We start from the raw sequence: 10,697 nt of genomic DNA on the forward strand, positions 1-10,697 counted from the left end.
TGACACGCGCCATGCTCATAAAGACGAAACTGAGGTTGGCCTATTCCTATTTTAAAAGCGAAAGCTCTTACTACTCCCCTCCGTAGCATCTTCGCCGTGTGCGCGTGTTTGTCTTTTAACCGAGGAGGAACTACGTGGCAGCTATGACGTCACTCAGACAGCGCTGAAACCGAGGTAACCGTGCGCTCACCTATGCCCAATCACGTGACAATCATCACGTGACGTCACTCAGCCGCAGCTACGCTAGATCCGTGGCGCGCGCACTGTCTAGATAGCTTCCTCTGCCTCTTAGCCGATGCGAACCGATCGAGACAGGGCTCGACAGTTTAACGGCCGCAGTCGTCATGGAGAACCCAGGCAAGATGCCTCGTGAATTTTCTGCGTCTCAGAGGTCGCGAATATGACAAGCCGAATCCGATCATCCAGTGGACGTAGCTCGCGGAGAGCCTGGCGCAGAGACGAAGAGAGGCGGGTCGAGCGATACGTTCCGCCGAGACCACGGAATACCGTGAAGCCCGTCTGGCAAAACTTCCAGTGTTTCACTTTGGTTACTTTGGTTAAACAGCATTGAACCTTTGCCCATTTTTTTCTGCCCATAATACTCTCTGGGGTCTGAATATGCGTCAAAATATGCGTATTTAGAAAAATATGAGTGCCAGTGAACCGTTTCTGAACGCATAAATTTCCCTGATGTACCATATTGTTCGAAAATGAGAGCATCTTAGAGCCAACAATTCTTGAGATCTCGGCCTTTTAAACATGATTTGGTATCCAAAATATGACATAGCACATCTTTTCTGAATCTTTGGAAACATTTCCCCGCTGTTCTCAGCATCAAGGAAGATAAGTGCGCTTGTTTTGTTTTAGTGGAAGCGAAAATATCCGGGCTGCTGAAATAACGGCTACAATGAGGTGCCATGACTGCCATTTGCAAAAGTCCTTGACATCACTGAAATACTCTAATAATTCACTCACTGCATGTAAAAGTAAAAAAGAAATAAACACGCTTTTAGTACGAAAACGTCCAAAAATGGACGCAGGTGAAACGCCAACATTTACTATAGTCACGAGAAACACAGCCTCTATCTCTCTACTTACTGCTATCACATATATTTGCAAACGTATCATGGCAGGGATGTCTCAACAGGGCCCGATGACGAATTTTATCATTTAATTAAAATGCACATAATAATACGGAATGTTTGCTGTGTACAGAGAAATTCATTCTAATTACGACAGCTCTCATGTTAACATAGGGCTTAAAGAAGCTGTCAGAACGCGTTCCAAGAATGAGGAATTAAAGTTTGCAGTTTGAAAGAATAAAGTGCATGCTTAATTAGACCATCCAAATCCAAAACGTCGCGATGTACAGCCAGCGACGGTTTGAATATAAATTGTAGTGAACAAACTAAACGCCTAAAATTCATGAAGCCGCTCCTGTATTGCTGAAAAAAGTTTGAGGAGCTCAAAATACCTCTGCAGAAGTCTATTTTGTTTAAATTAGTACGCAGTGAAGATGCATGGCAAACAACCGCACTTCATGAAAAGTAGTTTAATTCATTCCAGGAGAGTAGCGCTTCCACTCTAAAACCGAATGAGATCGATAAAATACCACTCGCTCCAGATTTAACCGAGGCTCATGAGGTATATTCATTTTTAGGAAGAAGTGAACGATACTTTTTAAAAGGTGGTTATAACATCGATTTTTTCGGTTTAGGGCAAACGAATAAGAAAAATGCAAACAATACTATGAATATTGGTTTTCTCGCTCGAAACAACCACAGAGCCGATGAAAATTCTATTTACTCTAGTGAAACTGACTGCTTCAGGTACGTCTCAAAATTTTGCCGTTTGCTTTCATGAAATATTTAATTAATTAATTCATTCTAATTATGACCCGGCTAAAACATAATTCATTGTTATAATTTCTACACTAAGGAAGTTCCATTGCAATTTAGGTAAAAAAAAAAAAAAAGCTCCTACCCTACTCTTAAGGCCCGTTCACACTTGCGACTATGAGCGGTCGTGCGACCGTTTTGGTCGAAAAGCGACAGTCGCAAATGGTCGCATCGGTCGAAAAGCGACTGCCGCGGGCCGATCGGGCACTGCTCGAATTTCCAGTCGCGCGACTACTGGTCTCAAACCATTTCACCAATCAGCGAGGTCCCGGAGTACTCGATCGAGCACCTTCTCAATGCAATTAAAGAATACCTTTTCAACAAACGGCACCCGGAATTCAAAGGCAGGGAGAAGGATATGGCCTGGGAGGAGATTGGAAAGATATTCGAACTATCCGGTAAGTACTATGAACTTTTGAGAAATGGGTTTTTCACGCAGGCTAAACATTTTATATTGACACCACGGTGATTGACACCGTCTATTCGTCGTCGGCGTTCTCCTGGAAACACGAGAGCGCGGCCGCAGCGCATATCAAAACGGCGACGACGTCGTTCTCCTCCTCACTTGAATCTTCAAACATGACGTTTTGCGGGCAAAAATAGAAATATGTAGGACGAGCGCCAGGATGGCGCAAGCGTTTCGCGTCGAAGCAGACGGAAAAAGAGCGCGAACGGCGTCATTCCCAATGGTTCTCGTTCGGAACGAGAACAGAACGAAAAGGCGACAGTCGCAAGTGTGAACATCGGTAGTGGCGAGCTCCTCTCCTCTAGTCGCGCGACCTCACCTAGTCGCAAGTGTGAATAGACCTTTAGTACACACACAGCTTCCATACTGATTGCTCGCATGGGGACTAATAGAGACAGTATCCAAATGCTACAGAACATTGTTTTGAAATTTATTGAAGAGACCTGTTACATGTCGTACAACTCCGCTTTTTAGGGAACACCCGCTCGTAATCATCAGTAATACAGTCTATTAAAACTAGCGTTCGAAATCTTTAATCAGATGAAGAGTAAACCTTTTTAAAGATATTAGAGCGATAGCTCTAGAGAATGTAAATGTCGAGCGCCCTTACATTCCGATATAATGGCTTTCAGCCAATCAAGCCAACGCGGGTTTGGCTCTCGTGTCAAACCTTCAAAGTCAAACCTAAGTCTCATCGGCGCTGACACCGGTCATGTCCGGCATTTAAATTTCAGCGAACCTCATGGTTAAACCAATCAGACCAACACGGTTTCTACTCTCATGATTATGATTCTCAAGGTGAGGCGTTCAATGTCAGACTACAGTGGCATCACGAATTTCACCTTTGGACATTTTAAGCTGAAATTTTAAGGTGAAGCGAGCTAAACAAATTTGTTTAATTGGCGATGGTACGCCATTGTAGATCGCTGGCTTCTATGACTGTAGGTCAAGATGGCCTGGGTCGGTTCTGCCGTAAATGATGTTCACCTGTCCGTGATGAGCACTTCGGGAGCACCGTGTCGCAGAAGAATGCGTTCAACAAAGAACTTGGTGACTCCTGCTGCGGCATCATTAGGCAGTGCTTTCTCTTCGGCGTAGCTGTTAAGGTGGTCAATGATAACGATGATTCACTGGAAATGGTCCCAGGAGATCACTGGAAGTGGTCCCAGGAGATCATCCCAAATTGCTGAAAGGGAGCGGTCGAGGGCGTTATCGGGTTCAGTAGCCAAGCCGGTCTGATCGGTGGCATCTTGCTTTGTTGACACTCACGACACGTTTTCACGTAGTGGGCAAATCCGGCAGGCAGTCGCGACTAGTAGTACTTCTGCAGGATTCTCTGCAATTTGTGCGCCAAGTTCAGATGTCCTGCTGTCGACTCATTGTGGAATGCATGAGAAATTTCCTCTCTGAGGCTTTAGGCACAAGAAGCCGCGCGGTGCCCTTTAGCGCGAAGTTCTTCTCGAGGATACCATTGCTTAAAGGTCCACAGAAACGGTCACCAAGAAGCCACTGATAAACGTGTTCAGTATGTAGAACGAATTTTTTCGAGCATTAACCCAAAGTACAACTCCTTGGAACAAAACCAACGATTCATTATTAATTAAAAAAAAAAACACCGTTTTTTGAAATTCGCCGGCAGAGAGGTTGTTGCTTCGCGCTGTCGCATGAAACTATTTCCTTAAACCGTGACGTCACGGGTGAGTAGACTGGCAATGCTTGCTAGAAGCTACCACTCGCTGCGGCCATTGCAGCCATGACGTCACGGACACACTTCTGGTAGCTGCGAAACTCATTCGCTCGTGCGCTGCGCGAACTCTGTGCGGGCTGTTGTTACACAGTTCGCCGCCCTTAGGCGGCCATTGCCCATGCATCAAGTACAACAACCGAAGCGACGCAGTGATCGGCGGAACGAAGCTGCATATACAAATATCTTATTTATATAACGTGGTTTCAGGAGTACCGGAGTGTCGTCCGACGAGGCGTCAACAGCAAGGTCAAGCACCGCACGATGGCAGCACCTCCTCAACCGCCGTAAACACCGCCGCTGTGGCCCCTCCTCCTGCATACCGTACGCGAATGACACGGCGGATCGTTAGCGCCGATGTCGGAAATACAGCGTGCTAAAATTTGTTGGCGTCTGGAATACTGAGCCGATTATCAAGTATGAAGCCCTCGTGAGGATCGCTGACCAGCAGCAAATTGCTGGTAAGAGTGATAGCCGTGATACAAGCAAGTTCCTGCTCAAGCCACCTGTCGCTGGTGCATTTTGGCGCTTCCGATCTGCGCGTACTAGGTCTGCGATTAATGCGTGGCCAGAGTTATTTCTATGATTATTTTACTATGGTAGGATAGGATTCACAATATGGCAGTTTCATAAGTAGAAGAATTACGACAGCGTTGATCAGTTCCAAAGCGCCGACCGCCGCGGCCTCGAAGAGACATAATTTAGGCCTAGCGACGACTAGGGACAATCACGCACGGCGCCGTCGTTCGCCGCGCTCGCGCGCCCCACCCTCGCGGTAATTGTGTAATTAACGTACCTCAGCCTGCTCGCGGCATCCCGTGCTACAAGCGTTGCAAACTCGTGCACTTTCATAGCTAAGGCCGCGCATTTTTTGACGTTCTGCTCAGCAACAAGCCGTTCAAACGATACTGCAGGAAAGACAAGGCCATAGAGTACGCAGTTTCTGCGCTGACTGCCGTAATCGAAGACGTCGGGCGGTAAAATATTCTATACATCGATCTTTAAACGGGATACAGTGGGCAAATGAATAACTTTGTGAAGCAGACCCGCTCGTGCGTTTCGCGCATTCGGGCGCCAACGAGTAGACTCCGTCAACAGACGCCGCCATAACCTCGGTTAACAACGCAAACCGAGGTCGCCAAGCTCGATTTGCCATAGCCGCGGTTAGTGGTGTAACCATGGTTTGGTCCACCGCGTAACATGAGCTAACCACGGGTTCGCGTAACCGCAGTTACACTAAATGTGGTTAACCCTGCCCGTGGGCTGCGCGAACTGGCGAGCGAGGACTGGTTGGGGTTGACGCGAGTACGCCAGCGAGCGAGCGAGAGGGCGGCAACCGGAAGCTTATTGTAGTGACGTATTTCTGGGCGGAGCTTTGAACTTGCTTGCATTCTTTAATTTTATGACTCCATTCAGCGTCGAGTTGAGTGGGAAAATTGGAAGGGTCATTTTTAATCGCCGATATCTCTGGTGTTGCAGAAGCTAGATCGAAAATTTTTGCGGGAGAATGATGGGCAGTTCAATATCTATCAGTGCTATGGCGTTGTTTACCCTTCTTGGAGACCGTTTCTGTGGACCTTCAAGGAGAACGACGTCTAGGTAATCGGATAGGTCTTTCAGGGTCTGATCGGTGCTGTTCTGCGAAACAGCTGCGCTCACAGGTATCAAAAAAGCGTCGTTGTGTTCTTTCGGTGGAGTTCAACAGGAACTCGGGATAGGTATTCTGCGTCAGAATGCTTGTGGCCAGACTTGAACTACTGCCACATCAAATTCTTGAAGGCGTAGGCTTCATCGGGCAAGGCGGCTGGACAGATATTTCAAATTTGCAAGCCAGCAGAGCGCATGGTGATCGCTTACCACCTCTATTGGTCGATTATACAGGTACGGGCGGAACTTTGAAGAGGCTCAGGTGACTGCAACGCACTTGTTCTCCGTCGTCGACTAATTGTGTTTAGCTTCTGAGAGAGACCTGCTAGCGTAGGCGACAGCGTTCTCCTGCACGACGCCCTTCTAAGCGAGGACGGCACCTAGGAACACACTGCTTGCGTCGGATAGGCCCACACTGCTTCTACCCCTCGGATATGGACGATAACTCTTGCGATGCTGAGCCCTCTATCCAAGATCAAATGGGTACTTCGTTAGATGGCGCCTTCGCCGCTTTAGATGTGCGCGTTACCCACGCAAGCGACGACGCTTGATTGGGACGGCATGGTCAAGTCTCTGCCGAGCATGTTTATATTGATGTGATGCGTCGATGTCGTCGTGGAAGGTATGGCGTTGTCCGTCGAGAGCTTGATGATCTTTGAGTGAAGGTCGATAAATGCCCAATGCTCATTGAGAAAATCTACATCGAGACTAACGCCTCGCGAACAGTTATGTAGGACCACGAAGCTCGCAAGATAAGTACGCCCATTCACGGTCACTCTTGCGGTGAATCGCCAGGACGTCCTAGTAAAGTTACCGCCAGCGGTGCGGATTAGAGGACTGTCCCAAGTGGTTGTCACGTCCTTGAGCTGGGCGGCGAATGCTCCACAGGTGAGAGAAAAGTCGGCTCCGGTGTCCACTAATGCGGTAACCATGCGACCGTCCACAGCAACTTCGAGGTTCCTTGTTCTCGTCCTCGTATTGCATGTTGGCTTCGGTATTCGATCTCTACTTCGTCGTGTGTTAGGCCGCGGTCGGGGCACCCCATGATCACTTTGCTGGGCAGCGATGCCAAAGTGGACGCTGGTCGTGCTGTCAATTTCTTCAGGTCGTTTGTCAGGACAGGGTCATGGGACGTCGATGGCGAAGTCGCGCATGCCGATGCGTCTATGCGGGCAGTGGCGCAGAATGTGGCCGGCTTCACCGCATTGGAAGCACAAATAATGGTTGTTCGCAGTCCTCAAGGCGTCGTACTTCTGGGGCTTGTGCATCGTTCTTAGGCTTGGCAAGCGGTGGCCAAGGTGCGTCGTTCAGCACAGCTTGTTCGTGATTAGTGGGACTTGGCGGGCAGCGTCGGAAAGCAGCACAGCGTAACGCATCTGCATAGTTCATCACTGTGGCTTTTTCGCGTTGCAGCCGTCGTAGATGTCGCTTGAGGAACACCCAATGCCTGCAGAACTTCATCATGGACGATGTCCGCGAGTGGCGGTGATTGAGGTTTCATGGGCGATGGCGGGTACGGCTCAGTTCTTCACGAATACGTTCCCGCCTTGATACGTTCCCGCCAGTTGTTGTTAGCAGAGGGCGTAGTGGGTGGGTAAGCAGGGAGGGCTTGCATTCAATGGTGTATTGTCGAGTGCGGGTGTCGAGGATCGCTACGACGTTGGAGGCTTCCGTGAGGAATTCGTCAATGGGTTTCGGTGGGCTCCTGACTAAGCAGGCAAAAATAGACTGCTTTACGTCTCGCATAAGAAATTTTACCCCTCTCTTTGTGCTCGCTTTACGAATTTATTAGGGAACCGAATTCTGGACTGAAGGAGTAGTTAAGCTATTTCCCTCCTCACTACTCTCACGAATACCTCAACAGCGCCTTCGTGAATGCTTTCCACTTGTTAGGGAAGACTCGTGGTTATCGAACTACGTACGCGCGGTACCATCAAGTACAAAGTAGATGTTACGGAGCTTCAGAGCGCCGTACAAGCCGTTAGAGGCTGCCACTTGCTCGCGTAGATCAAGCCACTCTTCGACATCTCCCTGGGTGCCATGTAAAACGGATGGCGCCCGGGGCTGCTGCATAACAATGGGAACTGTTAACTGGGCCATTGGCATTTCAGGATCCTCCTACCGTGGGTTCGCGTGGAGTCCGGTAGTAACACTTGTTGAGTTCGGAGCCCTTGATGTCGGCGGCTGTTTCGCTGGGCTGTAGGCACGTCTCCCGGCGCGACACGAAGAGGGTCGTTGTCTCGGCTTGTAGGAGGGGTCTGAAACATGAAGGAGAGCACCGCCACCAGATGTCACGCAGGGGTAACAAGGCTGTTTGAGACAAACGTGGATGCTTAAAATTCACTGGAATAAAATCTGTATTGGGCTGACTTTTGCGCCAGCAAACGAACTAAGTAATCGGTGGCGGTGGCAGCAGCAAGCATGCCCGGCGGTCGTCGATCAACGAATGCCCGTCGCACCCGTCAAAGCTGAATTTAATGTTATAGAAACACATGCGAGTGATTGGAATCTTTGAGAAGCATCTCGGCGTATCTTCCGAGATAAAAAAAATAATAAAGCTGCGTCTCGCGATGACGAACATGCACAAATAAAAAAGTGAAGTTTATCTCTACACTAGAAACACAGTGAGGCCGCATATCGACTGATTTCGAAAAAGAACAATATAGGTTCGAACGGCTCGCGGCAGTACTACATACTGGTTTTCAGCAATCCCAATAAGGATAAAATAACTATATATAATGTTGGGTTTCTAAATGTTAAGAATAAATATAACGAATTTGATCTCTATATATGCACATCGAAAAGATATTAGAATATACCTGTTAAATTACTTCTGTCAAAAAGGTAATAGGGGTCCAGAAGAATCCGGCCTTATGCATGTTGTATCATTATATGGTTGTGAGCACCTTCCATCTCTGGCTATCTGAGATATTGGAGCGCAAAATGTCTAACATTTTATTCTACACAAGGCCTGATGAGAAGCCCGACAACGTCACTGGGATGTTTAGTTATGTAAGAAATACTACTGGCACACTATGCCCAAGCAGAATATATCTGTGCAATAAACCTTATGCAAGTCGCAAAATAAACAAGAATACGTCATACAAAGATGTACTACATATCATATAACACCATATACAACATATAACACTTCATTAGGTGAGTGAAATCAAGAACGGTGAGCTTTAGGGTAGGGTGCTCCGGTCTGCAGTCATGGAAAAAACAGAAACTTGTACATATATAGTTTGGCATATATAGATATAGGGTAATACAGTGCTTATGCCGAGGTAATCTTGAATAGTCTGCTTAGGTGTGTATCAGGTATGTAAAATATAAAATTTGAAGAAAGCCTACTTAGACTTGCTTTCTCGTTTCCTCTCAGATCAAAGCCAGCAAACAAGCGCCTCCATGAAGGTAAGTATCAGAGTCTGTGTAGGTTACAAACGGGGCTAAATGCTACTGAATCATATCGAGTGTTTGAACGTTATTTGTCGTCTATGGGTCTCAAACCGTACAAACTTACGCATGCGAGTCTGATTTAGGCCTTGTTGCCTTAAGATATAATGCGCTCTTCGGCACTAACACCTGGCATGCTTTACAAAGTCTAGCTCCTCAGGTGCTGCAGAACATGTATTCTTTTTGTGCTGAACTGACGGTGTATTCCTTTCGAGGACTTTTACTTGCCAGTAGTATAAACTGTTAAATTATTCTAAAACTTCAAAAATCATAACATATATCCGACGCTTTACAAGGTCCTAAACATTAACGAGAGCACTGTTTGAATGTAAAGTTTCTTTAAAGTTTGGTATTTCTGTGTGTTATTCACTGAGTGCTTCAGTTAGTGAATGGCAATAAAATAATTGAGCCGGCTGTGCTATAAATTTCTTGCGTATTTGTCATGATAGATTCTATCAACTCACTCCAGCCATACTTCATTTTATTTGTACAATATGCTGTACTGAAAGACTGAGCCGACGCTTAGGCAGACATGATTTATCGAGCGTTAATTAACAAAAAAACTACTTAGTTTTTTGTTTTTCGACATTGTATAAACTGATTTACCAATGATGTAACCAACTTTGTTTATATCCGCATCCAATGGTCTATATCCACATTTGCTATATTCGGTACACTTTTTTGTTATATGCGAAATGAAAGCGGCAAGCTAAATTTAGATAGAAATTGGTGCAGTTCAAAACGAGGAATTGTTTGACATATACAAATCGTACAGCGACCAACTGTTTGACAGAACTGGCCGTTCGGAGACCCCCGGGGGCCGTGTTTTGGCACAGCAATGTCGCCGGTGCGAATCGGCCGCGTTGACTAGGCTTCAACCCAACAAGACATTTGATGCTCCGTGACCCTTCTAATAGTTCGAATTCAGCTGGAACATTGAGTGCTAAACGTGTGGCCAAACATGGTATTCAAATGATGCTACTAATTGGGTTCAAAACTTGATGCTGACCAGGCTAGGCTGCATATTCGAAACGAAAGCATTCGTCTGAATTGCACCGCCTCAGAACTGCCGCTAGGCGTCCGCTGTTGCTATGAAACTTTCATGCAGCCACGTGGTATGGTACCATACTTTTGTCGCCTGGTACATACGTGCTGTTGCTATGCAGCGGCCATGCTGGGTTCCCATTCCGAACTACGGCTGACATGACGTTGAATTGCGGAACACGCAGGGGTAGGCAGCGAACGCGATGGTTGGATGGCATCCTCGAGGCACTGCAGATGAAGTTATGTGATGTTAGGAAGATAGTGAGAGACCGGAAAGCGTGGCGTGAATTGGTCCATAGGGTCGCGAAGAGTCGGACACGACTGAACGACTGAACTGAACTGAAGCAATAGAGATACCGCTCATTAATGATGCAGGATGCGAAAGCCTCAAAGTGTTGTATATAAACATCTTAGAAAAAAAAACATTGCCGGACTTATCCGT

The 10,697-nt window shown here is 47.0% G+C and overlaps 1 long non-coding RNA gene across 1 annotated transcript; it reads right to left on the bottom strand.

The window, feature by feature from the left end:
* Positions 1-4,712: 4,712 nt before the first annotated feature.
* On the bottom strand, positions 4,713-10,471 carry LOC146186872 (uncharacterized). The gene is made up of 2 exons (XR_014707878.1): positions 10,361-10,471; positions 4,713-8,013 (listed from the first exon to the last, which is right to left on the bottom strand). It is a non-coding gene; the product is annotated as an uncharacterized LOC146186872 (long non-coding RNA).
* Between the last annotated feature and the right edge of the window lie 226 nt (positions 10,472-10,697).

This window comes from Amblyomma maculatum, chromosome 6, assembly GCF_055883805.1.
Source record: "Amblyomma maculatum isolate TAMU_Amacu chromosome 6, ASM5588380v1, whole genome shotgun sequence".
NCBI classification, from domain to species: Eukaryota; Metazoa; Arthropoda; class Arachnida; order Ixodida; family Ixodidae; genus Amblyomma; species Amblyomma maculatum.